This window comes from Lissotriton vulgaris, chromosome 4_1 (genome assembly GCF_964263255.1).
Source record: "Lissotriton vulgaris chromosome 4_1, aLisVul1.2, whole genome shotgun sequence".
NCBI classification, from domain to species: Eukaryota; Metazoa; Chordata; class Amphibia; order Caudata; family Salamandridae; genus Lissotriton; species Lissotriton vulgaris.
The window spans coordinates 1,064,624,753-1,064,641,437 of record NC_141691.1 but is presented as its reverse complement, the minus strand read 5'-3'; the positions used below and the strand labels follow the sequence as shown (position 1 = coordinate 1,064,641,437).

Genomic DNA, 16,685 nt, shown 5'->3' with positions numbered 1-16,685 from the left:
TGGAGCTGGACGTCATGATTTTTAGCAGCCCTTTCAATGAGGGCATTAAACGCTGCAGAATCCTCAGTAGGCGACGTCTTTACAGCATACACTTGATTGTCTGGGGTAGAGTGAGGATAACCTGGGTCAGCAGCATCTGCCCAGGCTTCATTGGTATCATCTGGATCTGTGTCCACAGGATAGCTGTATTCATCATTATCACCTTCCCCAGTGTCCACATCTGAATAAGTGGGTGAGACATCATGGCCACGTGGAGATACAGGTTCTACAAGAACAGGTGAAGAAGTAGAATCCTTTTTCTTCTTCAGTGGGATTTTATAGGACTCCATTGGCTGTTCAGGGGCGATTTTCCGCTTATAAAGAGAAAGTCTGCCTGTCTCTGCATCGATATACTGTTCCTGTTGTTCTTCCAACGAGGATTGTCGATGCTTTATGGTCGGGACCACAGTTGTTGGCTTCGGCACCGAGGACACCTTCTTGGGCACGTCGGTGGCCACTTTAGGGCCGAAAGCCTTTGGCACCACTTTAGGCGGCAGCGTGCAGTGGATGGGCGTCGACGTCTTCTGAGGTTTATCGGCAGGCTTCGAAGATGGAGGATCTTTAGGCCCGACACTCGAGGCCTTGTCCTTGATGCGCTTCAGGGAGTCTGCCACCTGCTTCGAGAAGGAGGCGGACGGCTGCGTCGACTCGACGGAATCCTTCGAGGCACCATCAGGCGTGGACTCGTGGGTCGTTCCGATCTTGGCCTTGTCTTGTCGGCGAGGAGGCTCGAGAACCTTTGGATCACCGAGTCCTTTGTGGGTATCGACTGTCTTCGGCGCCGATTTGTTCGGGTCGACTGCCTTGACCTTTGCCTTCGGCGTGCTAGACTTAGTCTCAACGCCCTTGAGCGGTTTCTTTGGGTCGACAAAGCTCTTCTGCTTTGTCGGTGCCGACAGGTCCGAGGACTTCGAGCCGACCAAAGCAAAACGCACTTTTGGTTTCGATGTAGGCAGCAGTGCTTTTGCTTGCGTCGAGACCGGAGATTTCACTTTCGGTTTAGATTTCGCAGTTAGCTGCTCCTTAGATATGTCCGAAAGCTGAGCCCGAAGGCGGGGCCATAGAACTTATTGGAAGATCTTGGGTAAGGCCTAGTGGCGATCCCTCGACCTGAGCCTTATGAAGCCTTTCGGGTCCAATGTCAGTTTGTGTGCCACGCTCCTCACTCGAGCTATCTTCCATGGCCCCAAAGGCCCCGTCGGTGTCTCCTACCTCGTCGACAACTTCTTCAGCTTCGAGCATTTCAACATCTGCGTCGTAGTTGGAATCGACCTCTGAAGCGGGATTCGACAGGTTCTCTCGAACCTCCCGGTCTGCTCCTTCTTCATCCCCGGCATCGAAGATGTCCACGGGCTCTGGTGCAGTCTGCTGGGCTTCCTTGCGCGCAGCGCGTCGATGCAGAAGTGTCTTCTTGGATCGAAAACGGGAACAAGCCATGCAGCTGGCTTCATCATGATCCGGCGACAGACACTTGTTGCACACCGGGTTGACGTCGATGTGGGGATACTTGGAGTTGCACATGGGACATCTCTTGAACGGGCTCCGTTCCATGATGGTTCGTCGATAAGGCCTCTGGCGCCGACCGGGCCTTCTGCGACGAAAAGCACGCTGCTCTCTTGGAATTCCGGTTCGGAACTGAGCTAGAAAGAACTGGCACCGAACGCAAGACTATACCGACGAAAAAACTAAAGGCCTTTTGGCCTTAAGAAAACTTTTGTATCGATTCCGACTTGAGTGAACCAATATGCATCCGAACCCAATGGCGGAAAAAAACAATCTGAGGATGGAGTCAATGCCCATGCGCACTGTAGTCCAGGGGAGGAGCCCCCTATCTCGTGATACTTCGAAGACTCTTTCAGGACAACAATGTGCGATCATTCGGACCCAACACTAGGCGGCGATCTATGCACAGATATGAATTCAGCAGCCCACATGCCTCGAACATAGGGGGTCACCTGTAGCCGGGCGATGGCGTCGAGCCACGTTCCTGTCCACAGGAGCCCCTGTGTTGGGCCTGGACCATGTGCCTAAAAGAACGTCGGACAGTGCATCATTAAAGGACAGCAAGGGCTCAGAAGAAGTTGCCGCCGGCTGAAGCACTTCCGTCAGGAGGTTAGTCCTGATGGCTACTGTAGGGAGTGCGAGGTGGAGAGCCTCAACCGCCCTACACAACACCACTGTGTAACTTTCTCCCAGCATTCCAAGGTCAGGCAAGGTGCCTAGACCACTGGCATCCCCCAAATCCTCTACCCAGTCTGCGTCATAAACACTGTTGTGTGAGAGGGTCCTCAGACCCCTCCCAGTCCTCCTCTTCCTTTGAAGTCTGTGAAACAAGCTGAAAATAAGGAGGATGGAAGTAGGGGTAAAAAGGCCCCATAGGCGTCGAGTGATGCCTTTCTTGCGCTGCGTCCGGTTCAGGGCTGAAATCCGGGGACGACGTCGGAGGTGGGGTCGACACCGGTGGAGGTGTTATCAGGTCAACCAGTGTCACCCGGGATCCGAGCCCTGAACCAGGGGTTCCTGCAGCGCCGGGGCCGAAGCCATCGGGAGGGCAGGACCCCCAGTCTGTCCCGCGGGGTCCGAAGACGCATCGGTGGGCTAGATGGCCCAAAGAGTCTGGCATGGCAGCAAGAAATTCTTGCACCTGTGCAGGCGTCGCCGACGGACCCAAAAAGGGTGGGTAGGCCGGCGGCGACATCGCAGGCTCTGCCGGAGTCACGGGGTGGCACCACCCGCACCCTCTGCCGTATCGTGCTACAGGCGAGGGGAAGTCTAAGAGCGACAGCGCTTCTTTGACTTCTTCAAGTTCAGAAATTTATATAGAGCACTACTCACCCAGAGGGTCTCAAGGAGCTTGAGGGGGGGTTGGGGGGCTTTATTTATCAAATATCCAAGTTTTAGTTGCTTTCTAAAGTGGAGGTGGTTCTGTGTATGGCGGAGGTGGGTGGGGAGGGAATTCCAAGTTTTGGCCGCTAAGTAGGAGAAGGATCTTCCCCCCATAGTGGATCTATGGATGCGCAGAATAATGGCGAGGGCTTGATTGGACGATCGAAGTTAGGGGGTGGGGGTGTAGAAGGACAGTCGCGCATTAAGGCATTCAGGTCCTAGGTCGTACAGGGCTTTGTGTGCGTGGGTGAGGAGACGGAACGTTATTCTCTTGTTGACGGGGAGCCAGTGGAGGTCTTTCAGGTGACCGGAAATGTGAGCTTGACGAGGGATGTCCAGTATGAGTCTGGCTGAGGCATTTTGGATGCGTTGGAGTTTTTTCTGTAGTTTGGCTGTGGATCCGGCGTAAAGGGTATATCCGTAATCCAGTCGGCTTGTGACCAGTGCGTGGGTGACTGTCTTTCTTGTTTCGGTGGGGATCCAATAGAAGATTTTTTTGAGTATGCGTAGGATGTTGAAGCATGATGATGAGACGGCGTTGACTTGTCTGGTCATCGAGAAGGAGGAGTCCAGGATGAAGCCCAGGTTACGTGCATGATCCGTAGGTATGGGTGCTGTTCCCAGGGCCGGAGGCCACCATGAGTCGTCCCAGGCAGAGGGGGAAGATCCTAAGATGAGGACTTCCGTTTTGTTCGAGTTTAGTTTTAAACGACTGTTCTTCATCCACTTGGCTACTTCTTTCATTCCTTCGTGTAAGTTGGTTTTGGCGGTGTTTGGGTCTTTGGTGAGGGAGAGGATCAGCTGGGTGTCGTCTGCGTAGGAGATGATGTTGAGGTTGTGTTGGCGCGCGATGGATGCGAGGGGACTCATGTATACGTTGAAGAGGGTGGGACTGAGTGATGATCCTTGTGGTATGCCGCAGATGACTTCGGTGGCCTCTGATCTAAAAGGGGGGAGGCGGACTCTCTGGGTTCTTCCGGCGAGGAATGAGATGATCCAGTCCAATGCTTTTCCTTGTATTCCGACGTTGCTGAGGTGTTGTATAAGGGTGTTATGACAGACTGTGTCGAAGGCGGCGGAGAGGTCAAGTAGGATGAGGGCAGCTGTTTCTCCGTTGTCCAGTAGCGTTCGAATGTCGTCTGTAGCTGCGATGAGGGCGGTTTCGGTGCTGTGTTTGGCTCGGAAGCCGGATTGTGAGGGGTCGAGGGATTTGTTGGATTCAAGGAAGGCGGCGAGCTGATTGTTGACGGCTTTCTCAATGACTTTGGCAGGGAATGGGAGGAGCGAGATGGGGCGGTACTTCTTAAGTTCAGAGGGGTCTGTTGTGGGTTTCTTCAGAAGGGTGCCGAGTTCGGCATGTTTCCAGCATTCCGGGAAGGTGGCGGAGTTGAAGGAACAGTTGATGACGTCGCGGAGATGGGGTGCGATGATGGAGTCTGCTTTGTTGAAAATGTGGTGGGGATATGGGTCGGTTGGTGATCCTGAGTGGATGGAGTTCATTAGGCGGATGGTGTCTTCAGTGGTGATTGGGTTCCAGGCGCAAAGGTTGTTAGAGTGCTGTTTTGGTTCAGAGGTGGGTGGAGTGGACTGGTCAGCGGACTGGTTTTCAAAGCTGTTATGTATGTCGGCGATTTTGTTGTGGAAGAATGAGGATAGAGAGTTGCAGAGGTCTTGGGAGGGAGTGATGTCGTTGGTGGCGGTGGTGGGGTTGGAAAATTCTTTGACGATGTTGAATAGTTCCTTGCTGTTTTGGGCGTTGTTGTCAAGTCGATCTTCGAATGCAGAATTCTTGGTGGATCGGATCAGTTGGTGGTGTTTGCGAGTGGCGTTCTTGAAGGTGGACAGGTTGTCAGTGGTTGGGTTTTTTCTCCAGGCTTTCTCGAGGGTGCGACAGGACTTCTTGGATTTCTTAAGGTCATCGTTGAACCAGGGGGCTTTTTTGCTACCTTGTTTGATTTGATGGTTTTTCAAGGGTTCTAGTTCGTCGGTGCTGAGGGTGATCCATTGTGTGAGGTTGGTGGCTGCTTGGTTTGGGTCTGATGATTTGGCAGGGGGGTTTTGGTGAAGCGATGTGAAGAGTTGGGCGGTGGTAATTTTGTTCCAATTTCTTCGGGGAATAGGTTGTGGGGGGTTGTGGGTCGTGGTCTTTTTGTAGTTGAAGTGAACGCAGCTGTGGTCCGTCCAGTGGAGAGCTGTGGTGTGATCAAAGGAGATGTGTTTGCTGGAGGTGAAGATTGGGTCGAGCTTGTGCCCGGCAGAGTGGGTGGGGGTGTCAACAAGTTATTTGAGTCCACTATTGGCCAGGTTGTCCAGAAGGGTGGTGGTGTTGTCGTTTTTCTTTTCCAGGTGGAAGTTGAGGTCTCCCAGTAGAATGTAGTCCTCTGACGGGAGGGCATGTGGGCTGATGCTTCGACTTACCTGACACCAAATGCTAAGACTTAGATCCAGAGGAACAATGGTGACGGCTCCGCGACCGGTCCCTCGACCTCCCACTTGGACCGGGACCTTGAGGGACGCAGAGCCGACTGCCGGACTTACAGCAACGTTCAGGACCGCTACCGCAAAGTTTTCGGGGCCAAGGCCAGGCAGTCTGGGCACGACTTGGAGTCGTGGTCGCGCCCCAGGAAGTAGAGACCGACGCGGTGCGGGTCCGTCACCGACATCATGCTGTAACAGTCCCCGCAGTTCTTAAAGCCCGGCATACCTACGACACCAGGAGTCGATCAACTCAGAAGAAATGAGGTAAAAGGCCTCGAAAAAACTCAGTCAAAAAGTGACTGGGGGAACTTGCTCTTCCCGGATCTGCGCTTGCTGGCGTGGAAAAAGAAAGAACAGAACTGACGTCAGCGCGAGTGGGCGCGTCTAAGTAGCTCCAGTGACGTCATCCCAGCACCAACGACGTACGCGGAGCCGCACGACGAAGCCTACCGACGTGCAGGGGTACTGCTGATGAAAACTTTTCAGATCCAGTCTGACGTCTGGGGGTAATTCTAAGGTAAGGAATCTATCACTACGTGTTTCTTTTAGATAGGAGGCGGTACGAAGGAGGGACTAACAAGCGGACTGACGAATCAGAAGCCAGGATTTAGGACAGAATGACAAGACAATGCCAAGCATGGGCGGGGAGTGCTTCCACTCGCTACTCGTTAGGTCGAGCATATACAAAAAGTCTTGCAGACCTGCGCATGCACACTAGCTCACGCTCAACCTAAAAATGCCAAATTTAGTTAAATGATTTTATTTTGTCAAAAGCCCTTCATTGTGTTTAGAAGAAATTAACAAAACACTTCTGTAGGGTAGAGTATCACAGGTTGAAAATGTTTGTGCAGATATTAATTTCTATTTCTTTGGTCCTGAAGTGCAGTCTAGCCAAAATGGAGAGTTGGTATGTGTAGGAAAATGGGTTTCTGTTGCAGTAACCCTCACCCCTCCCCTTTAACCAGATTTCGGATGCACTTTGACGGAATGTGCCCTGGGTCCCTGTCAATCAGGTTCCCAGGGCCTGAGTTCTTTCCTAAAACTGTACCTTTGTTTCCACAATTGGCACACCTCTGGCCCACATTTAAGTCCCTTATAAAAGGTACCACTGCTATCAAGGACCTTGTGACCAGAGAGCGTCTTTAAGGGTTGCAGCATATATTGTGCCACCCTTAGAGACCCCTCACCTAACACATACACACGACCATTGCAGACTGTGTGTTTCAGTTCAAACAAAACTTAAAAGTCAACATGGCACAGATCCCTGTGTGCCATGACTTCCTACTACTACCTATGGCATACGTAAGTCACCCCTCTAGCAGGCCTCGCAGCCCTAAGGCAAGGTGCACTATACCACAGGTGAGGGCATAACTGAATGATCAAAATGCCCCTACAGTGTCTACGTCCATTCTAAGTGCAATTAAGCCATATTGAGTAAATGGCCTGGGAGTTTGTTATTACGAATTCCACAGCTCCATGATGGCTTTGTTATCAAACTTCTCAGCAAGATAAACCTACACTGATGCCAGTATTGGATTTATTTCAAAATGCACTCAGAGGGCATCTTAGAGAAGCCCCCTGAAAAACGACAACCGCACTAGTGTGCATTTGACTGGTCTGCACCAGCCTTCCACACACAGACATGTTTCTGACCCCCTTAGGTGAGAGACCTTGTACCCTTGTGGTCAGGAACAAATGCTGCTTGGGGTAAAGGTGCTTCACACCTACACCCAAGCAGGAATAGCATTCAGGGTGGTAAGCCTCAAAGGCGTCCTGTCCTTTGTAATACTAGCCAGGGACTCTCCAGCCAGTGGAGATGCCCGCTCCCCTGACCAAGCCCCAGTTTGGCAGCAAGGTTGCCTTGAAAATTAGTAGTCAGGAGTGGTGTGTTCCCACTCAGCCAGGACCACATCTAAGGTGTCTAGAGCTGAAGTGATCCCCTCCTTAAGAAATCCTCCTTCTTGAATGGAATGATTTTAGCCAATCAGGTTAGGGGATGCCCCCTCCCCAAAGAGAGGGGACATACAAAGGTTATAGTCACTCTCAAGGCAAAGTAGTCCATTGGGTATTACCTGCCAGTTCACGTTACACCCCTAATTTCAGTATTTAGGGGCACCCCTGAAACTTGGCCGTCAGATTCCTGTACCTAAGAAGAAGATGGACGAAGAGGACGCCATGAAGCAAAGCCTTGGATCCATCCCTACCACCACTCCCCCTGCTTCTTGAGCTTGAGAAAAAGACAATGCCTGTCCACTGACCAGTGATTTCCAAGAACCCCAAGAAGACTGCCATTCTTCAATAAAGACCAGATCACCAGAGGAGAGCAGCCCTATCCAGAAAATGTCAACTTTAAAGACTCCAGATCATAATGAATCTGCGACTTATGCCCACTCAGCACCGAACACCCACGGCCTGAGTGGCCCACCTGCCCTGTGAAGTCTCCCCAGCCATCCTGACCTCGTCTTCATCGGTGGCTGACCTCTCATGGACTCCACGAAGTTGCCTGCAGCCTCCTCACAAAGGGTCCCCCTGACCTCCTCCAGCAAAGAAACCCAGAGACCAAAAGGCATCCCTGCATCCTCAGGCCCGACTTTGGTGAGCCCAGCTGACTGTACCCAGGGTCCAGCAACTATACAACTTACCTGCTCAGCCGTTGGTCACCTCCGTAGAGGCTCCTGATCTGAGCCTGCAGCCTCTTTGTGCGACAGAGAACCTTTCATAGAAAGGCATTGGGTGCCCAACCATGATTTGCCCCCTGCACTCAGACACCCCTGTGCCATTGGTGGTGCAGCTTAGTTGCTACCTTGTGGCGCCCGTGCTGATCTTCAATCCCAGGGACTGTGCCCTGAAGCAGCGGGTACTTCCCTGCAAACCATGCTTCTTCGAGGGGCCCCAAGTCTCCATTGATGTACGTTGGTCCCAATGACCTCTGCACCTGGCCGACCCAGTGGCTTGATGGTGCAGCACTTACCTTAAACTGGACCTTGCACAGTGTTGGTCTAAACCTCTGAAGACTGGAAGAGCAAGTTGTGTACTTACCTGTTGAAGCATAACAGCGTTTTCCTCCCATAGGATTCAAACACATTCACAAACCTATTGCATTCAAAGGTCTATCTATTTCTATTACAAAGTTCTACTGTTATAAATCAATAACACTAAAGTTTTTTTTTTTTTTACTACTGTAAAGCATTGTATATTGCCTTGTAAAACAATTCCTACTGTATTCGAAAAGTATTTGTACTTGTAAACTGTTACTTATCTGTAACTGAGCTCCTCTTGGTTCTAAAATTAAAATAATAAAGTAATAACTGAATGCAAAACAATTGGTCTGGATTCGGTCTTTTAGTGAGTGCAATCATTTCTTGTCTGAGTGTGTACAATAAATGCTTAAAACTGCCCTCTGATAAGCCTAACTGCTCGACCACACTTCCACAAATAGTGCTTTTAGTATTATCTACTTTAGCCTATGGGGAACCACTTGACTCTGTGCACATTATACCTTACTTTGGTACAGTTTATACAGAGCCAGCTTCCTTCAGTCTTCTCTTCCCTCTAGGATGTCTCAGACTCCTTCTTCGGAGTTAGACTTATCCGTGCTGGTTGATATTTTGCAACATGATAATTGGCACGCTGATTTTCAATTGCAGTACGTGCGGTGGCATCCCAGGCAGATCGAGTGAATTCAAAAATTCTGTTGTATAATTAACCGCTTCATCTGCTTCCACAACAGTGTGTCAAACGACTTGTATGTGACTTCCTCGCTTTGAATGTTAGACTGAATAAAATTGTTAAGTTCGTAGAAGTCTTTGTTCTTGGCACCAAGAATAGCTTGTTCACTCAGCCAGTCGTGAGTCTTATAATTGGTTTGACTATTGGGAAATACTTTTTCAACCAATTCTTCTTTTGACGTGGCTAAATTGCAGAAGTTATTAAGCAATGAAATTCGTCCTGAGGTCAGATCAACCGGCAACTTTCCGTTCCGGCGCCTTTTACCTGTCACAGGTGTGACATCTATATATAAAAACACACGCGTATTCGAATGTAACATTGGGTCCAAATTTCAAAACTGTCGGAGATTTAAGATTTTGAACAAACGAACAGTTATATATATATATATATATTTATATATTATATATATATTCCAGGAACTTCGTTAAATCATCCGTTTCAGCCAGGATAAAAACGAACCGGACCCATCCAGGTGAGTTTGCAATCTTTTACTCGTGCATTTCTCTCTCCGCCATGACGCGTTTCGGGCCCTTGATCACATGACATGGTTAGCCTATCACCACAGTTTTTATAGTGCACAAACAGGTCAACTGACCACCGGGCCTGTAGACATGAAAAACATACTGATGCCTTGTCTCAAAAACGATAATTCTGAAGGGTGACACATATTGATAATATACACACATAATGTTCTTAAAAAGATTTTTTCTGGCACTGTCGTATAAATATCATTACCCATCTCATCACCCGCATTCAAAAACATAAGTTTTTACTGCTAGATTCCTCTATAACTAAAAACATTTAGTGTGCAAATTTCCGCAAATAAATAAATATCATTAAAACCAATAAGTATTCATTGTACCTAAAATGTAAATTCCTGGTTCGATATTATAATTTCTATTCATTATTTGTGCAAATCTGCTAAATGTGTGCAAAATTCGCATTTGGATAAGTGCATAACATTTTCAAGAGGATGGGAGTTTATGGGTGGTGGTTACAATTCTGCTCAAGTGGGCCTTTTTGGTATATGGTACTGAGACAACTGCGTCCTCACTGCCCTTTACATTGTGATTGTGAGAAGTTGGCCTGATATATGATGTTCACTAGTTCTAGTGACCACCTTGTATCAGTCCAAACAACCCTTATGGTGATTGGTTGTAAGTCAACCTTAAAGACCAGCTATCCTAGTAGCGTAGACAAAAGCAGTCTTTAGGCTAAACTATTTATGGCATGTGAAGCCAGCTGTTTTACCATGTAGGAGAGTAGGGCCCTGAAAGGGGATGACCTTAACCCTAGATATCGGTTCACAGAACGGGGAGGATGGGTGAGTCGGTAAGGAATCTATCACTAACTAATGTCTCTTACAGATATATCTTTACACAAGTAGTAACTTGTGCATCTGAAAGAGACACGTTAGTGATAGATTCCTTATCTTAGAATAGATACCCCAGCAATACCAACCCCGGTGGTTGGTCTGCGAACCAATAATCACACCAGAAAGTCCTGGAGGACGGAACGGCCAAAGAAGCCATCCCTCCGGACTTGGCTGTCCAGGCAGTAGTGTCTTTCAAACGTGTGCCGCGAGGCCCACGTAGCTCCCTGGCAAATGTCCTGCAAGGGCACTTCTCGGCCCAGGGCAGTTGTAGTCGCCGTGGCCCGAGTAGAATGAGCCCGCAATCCAGCAGGGGGCTCCCTTTTGGCCATGGAGTAACATGCCTGAATACACAAGATGATCCACCGCGAGATGGGCCGCTTGTGCACCGCCTTTCCCTTCTTAGCACTCACGTAACCAACAAAGACTTGGCCATCCACCCGGAACTGGTGTGTGCGATCCAGAGAGTAAGAGAGCGCACGTTTTGGGTCCAGACGGTGGAGCCTCTCTTCCTCTTTCGAGGGATGCGGAGGCGGAAAGAAGGTGGGCAAGGTAATAGACTGCCCGATGTGGAAGGCCGTGACAACCTTGGGCAGGAAAGGGTGTCTCGTCCGCAACACAACCTTGTCCGGATGGACAGAGAGGAAAGGAGGTGCAGAAGAAAGCCTGGAGCTCACTCACTCTCCTGGCAGAGGTGATGGCCACCAGGAAAGCAGTCTTCAAAGTAAGAAGACGGAGAGGACAGTTATGGAGCGGCTTCAAGGGAGCACACATTAGGTAAGTAAGTACAAGATTCAAGTCCCGCTGAGGCATCACGAAGGGAACAGGAAGGAACATGTGTGTGATGCCCTTCAAAAACCTATTTACAATGGGGGACTTGAACAAGGAAGGCTGATCAGGTAGCCGTAAGAAGGCGGAAAGGGCAGAAAGGTACCCCTTGAGAGTGCCCAGAGCAGAGCCCTGCTGGGCAAGAGAAAGAAGAAAGAGGAGAAACTCAGAAAGGGGTGCAGAGAGTGGGTCCACAGCCTTTGCTGTGCACCATGCCACAAATCTGTTCCACCTGCAGGCATATACCGACTTCGTGGAGGGACGCCTGGCTGCCAGAATGATATCACAGACTTCGGGAGGCAAGTCAAATGGCCTCAACTGCCGCCGCTCAATCTCCAAGCTTGTAGGTGGAGACTGGACAGGCTCGGGTGCAGAACCGCCCCTGCTGCTGCGACAGAAGGTCCTCCCGAAGAGGCAGACGAATCGGGGGATCGACTAACATGCTGAGTAGCTCGGGACACCAGCATCTTCCTGCCCAGTCCGGAGCCACAAGAATAACCTGGGCCCGGTTGCGCCTGATCTTCTTCAGCACTCTGGGCAGAAGTGGTATAGGCGGAAAGGCGTACAATAGACCGCAACTCCACTCGCATCTCCGAGCAAGTGGCGCCTTGAAAATTCCAACGCGCAGAACTGATGACATTGCGCGTTCTCTTCTGTGGCGAATAGATCTAACCAAGGCTCTCCCCATTGCTGAAAGAGGCCTTGCGCCACGTCCGAGTTCAGACCCCATTCGCGATCCATCATGAACCGACGGCTGAGTGTGCACGCCCTGGCATTCAGAGAACCTGCCAGGTGTTGAACCACCAGGGTCACGCCCTGATGTTCTAGCCACTGCCAGAGGCGCAGAGCCTCCTGGCATAGGGTCCACGACCCCACCCCGCCCTGTTTGTTGCAGTACCACATGGCGGTGGTGTTGTCCGTGAGCACCTGCACTACACTCCCACGGACAGAGGGGAGGAATGCCTTCAGTGCTAGTCGGATCGCCCGCAGCTCCAAAAGGTTGATATGGAGCCGGGACTCCGCCGGAGACCAGAGGCCTCTGATCTCCGCCTCTCCCATGTGGCCTCCCCAGCCCTGGAGGGACGTGTCCGTCACAACTACGTGATCCGGGTGGGGTAGGGAGAGGGATCTGCCACTGACCCATTCGCGGTCCGTGAGCCACCACTGCAGCTGTCTTGCAGTGCCCTCCGAGATCAAGACATGGTCGGACAAGTTGCCCTGATGCTGGACCCACTGAAACTTCAGGTCCCACTGCAGAGCCCGCATCTGCCACAGGGCGTGATGCACCGGAAGGATGCAGGAGGCCATCAGCCCCAGAAGCCACAGCGTCAACCTGACCGAGACTCGGGATAAAGGTGGAAAGATCGGATTCAGAGCCTGAATATCCCGAACCCGCTGTTTGGGTGGATAAACCCGAAACTGCGCCGAGTCTAGAACCGCTCCGATGAAGAGGAGCTTCTGAGAGGGACACAGGTGCGACTTCGGCACGTTGATGTAGAACCCCAGCAAGTGCAGGAGGTCGGCCGTAGTCTGGAGGTGGCTGACTACTGTCTGGGGCGAGCCCGCCTTCAACAACCAGTCGTCGAGGTAGGGGAAGACTGACACCCCTAACCTGCGCAGATGAGCTGCGACCACAGCTATCACCTTCGTGAACACCCGTGGGGCGCTGGTAAGGCCGAAGGGGAGCACGGTAAACTGAAAGTGCTTGTGCACTACCGTGAACCGCAGGTAACGCCAGTGGGCCGGCAGGACGGGGATGTGAAAATAAGCGTCCTGCAAGTCCAACGCTACCAGCCAGTCTCCAGGGTCCAGGGCAGTTAAGACCTGAGCCAAAGTCAGCATCTTGAACTTCTCCTTTCGGAGGAAGCCGTTAGCGTTCCGTAGGTCCAAGATAGGGAGTAGGCCCCCTTTGCCCTTCTTGGGTACCAGAAAGTAGTGGGAGTAACAACCACACCCTACTTCTGGCCCAGGAACACGCTCTATGGCCCCCTTGGCCAAGAGGGCTGTGACTTCCTCTTGCAGAAGTTGCAAGTGATCCCCCGACATGCGGTGGAATTGCGGTGGCATGGCTGGACGGGTCGCCTCGAAGGGGAGGGAGTAGCCCCTTCGGACGATCTGCAGCACCCACCTGTCCGACGTGACAGTGCGCCAGTGGGAGAGGTGATGGCAAACCCTGCCTCCCACTGGCGTCACATGGGCCTGAAAACTCGGACTAGGAAGGTTTTGAGGCAGGTGCTGCAGAGGGAGGTGTGGACTGGCCTCGCTGTTGTCCCCGACTGCCGCCACGGCGGTTTCCACGGCTGCCACTGCGCTGTTGAACATTCTGCGGTGCGTGGCTGGCAGCTCGTGTGGGGGCGCCCCTTCCTTTGCCACGAAAGGAGCGAAAGACACCCGATTGCTGGCATGTGGCGGAGAGGCCCAAGGACTTGGCCGTAGCCCTGGAGGCCTTAAAACGCTCAAGCGCATGGACTACCTTGTCGCCAAAGAGCCGACGGCCATCGAACGGCATGTCCAGAAGTGTGGCCTGGACATCGGCCGAAAAGTTGGCGGACCTCAACCAGGCGTGGGGTCGAACAGTCACTGTCGTTGCCATCGCCCTTCCCAGTGAGTCCGTGGTATCCAGCCCACACCAGATGGAATATCGCGCTGCATCTCCTCCGGACCTCCTCCGGACATTGTGGCAGCACGTCCGCGACCGCATCACACAGGGTGTGGGTGTAGCGACCCATGAGACAGGCGGTATTGACAGACCGCAGCACTAAGCTTAGGGACGAGAATACTTTCTTCCTGAACTAATCATATCTCTTGGATTCCCGATCGGGCGGAGCAGACGGGAATCGGTCTGGGAAGTGGAGGCCTCGATAACCAGGCTCTCGGGGGTGGGATGGGTGGACAAAAAGCAAGGGTCGCCCGGTGCCGGGCAGTAGCGTCTGGCCACGTTCCTATCCACAGGCGGACCAAGTGCCCATAAGAACGTCACACAAGGCCTCATTGAACGGCAGCAGAGGCTCGCTGGAGCTTGACTGCGGTTTGAGGACCTCAATGAAGAGGTTAGTCTCATGGCTGTGACGGGGAGCTCAAGGTTTAAGGCCTTGGCCGCCTTCGTCAACACTACACTAAGTAGACCCCTCCTCCGAAGCCACGGTTGGAGGGGAGACAAATCCAGTGTCTGGCGAAGTGTCAACACCACTGGCCTCCCTAAGCTCATATGTCCAGTCCTGTTGAGACTGGCACTCCAGTGCCAGAGGGTCCTCAGACCCCTCCCAATCTCCCTCGTCACCCGTCCGGAGCTGCGATGACTCCGACCCCGCGACCGGCCCCTCGACCTCCCGTGGGACCGGGACCTGGAACGGCGCGGGGCCGACTGCCGGAGCTCGAGTCGCTTGCGGGACCGCTCCAGCCTGGCTTTAGACGTCAGGGCCCGGCAGTCGGAGCAGGTGCGGTCGTCGTGGTCGAGGCCTAAACACTTCAGGCACCGGCGATGGGGGTCCGTAACCGACATCAGTCGGTCGCACTTCGAACAGGGTTTGAACCCGGGCATCCCTACCGGCACCGATAGAGTCGAAGACTCGAGGATAGAAATGATCAAAAAGATCAAAAAGTTTAGTCAACAAATTACTAGGGGTAGAGCTTCTCCGGATCTGCGCTAGCTGGCGCGGAAAAAAAGAACTGACGTCAGTGCGCATGAGCGGCGTCTTAGTACTCCAACGACGTCATTCCGGCGCTGCAGACGACGGACGCGGAGCCGCGGACGACGCCTACCGACATGCAGGGGTATTGCTACGCAAATATTTCCGGATCCAGTCTGACGCCTGGGGATATTCTAAGGTAAGGAATCTATCACTAACGTGTCTCTTTCAGATGATCACGTTTGAACACACCTCAACGCATGGAGGATACTCGGTTCGGAGATATTCATTTCTCCTACTTGGGCAACCGGGATTCCTGTGCTGCCCCCGCAGAAGAGTTCATGTGGAGGGGTTGTGGCGGTATCAGGGGAGACCCGAGGGGGCATTGAACTGTGGATTTGCCCCACCTCTCAGCAAGTTTGATGTCTGCGCCTGCCACCGACTGCCACTCCAGAAAGTGTCACCCGAGGCGAGCATCCCCAATCCCGCGATGCACCAAACCGAGGCATTGTGGGTCAGGTAGTCCTTCCGCGCAGGACTGCTAGGGAGTGCCTAATTTCATCAGGGGGCGGAGCAAGGCACATATATCAGCATGGAGGCAGGATCGCCAAAGCCGCAGCACTTACAGTTGAAGAGGGACGCTGAAGAAGGCCAACACGCCGAAATGCATTCGCCCGGGACATTTCCTCAATAATGTGATTTCTTGCATCTTCCCTGTGGTCAGTGCTCTTTCCTTTGGAGGAGGTGTAGGTGATATATATATATATATATAAAACAGTGACATTTAAGCGACAAAATTCAGTTCTAAATTCATTCAAAAATGGAAAGATATAACTGGAAATCCATATCCCACGACTGTTGGTGTGTACCCACAGTTGTGGGATATACTTTTACTGTTAATGAATTCAGCACTTTGGACAGGCTTCGAACTCCCTCTGAGTAAGGGCAGACAAATATGAAAATTTGATGACCATGTGTCACTTGATCCAGTAACTGGAAAATATTCAAATTTTGTTACTGTGTGTCTCACTTTGGATAACAGCTAGACGGTTTTAAAAATATTTTCCTCATACTACCCAAATACTTTACCTATTCGATTTTGCGCAGTTTATAATATGGCCAATTTAAACGTAGACTTTAAAATTAAAGCAAAAGCAATAGAAAACTTAAATTAGCCTAAACAGTGATAAAGCTGCCTGTCGAAGGAGGCTGCAGACCTGCTAGATATAGTGTTGTCTGTTCACCTAAAAAAAATAGTCTCCAAATATGTGCCAACAAAAAGTTAATTTTAAGTATACTGTTTAGGGAAGCTGTTGGTAATCACATATGGTGGGTAACTTTATTTACTTTTTGTTTCTCCAGAGCTAAAGGGTTAAACACTGTCCTAAAAGATATTCCGTAAAGTGAGTGTATTTAAATCAGAAAGGGCATCCATATTAGTATTCCCTCCTACTGCACGGTACCCTGTTGCTTGTGATAAATGGAGTTGTGGTACTGTGGAGTAGGCATACTTGGACAAGTAAGTGGGCAAATATTGTGTATGCTGCTTGGCAGAGCCCTTCATCTTTCCACCTTAAACAGACAGTTACTCTCCTTAGGCGTCATTGGGTGGTGAGGTTGCTGTACGATGTGAAGAGTGAAGGTGACCGACGAGAGACATTTTTATTTTCATTCAATGCGACAAACAATCTAGCAAACGTTAAGAAACACAATTAAGTCAGCCG

General features: G+C 51.2%; 1 protein-coding gene across 1 annotated transcript in view; it reads right to left on the bottom strand.

Annotated features, from left to right (window-relative positions):
- Window positions 1-16,685, bottom strand: part of MARCHF6 (membrane associated ring-CH-type finger 6) — a 1,612,715-nt gene that overhangs the window by 814,401 nt on the left and 781,629 nt on the right. The gene's annotated exons all lie outside the window — the stretch shown is intronic.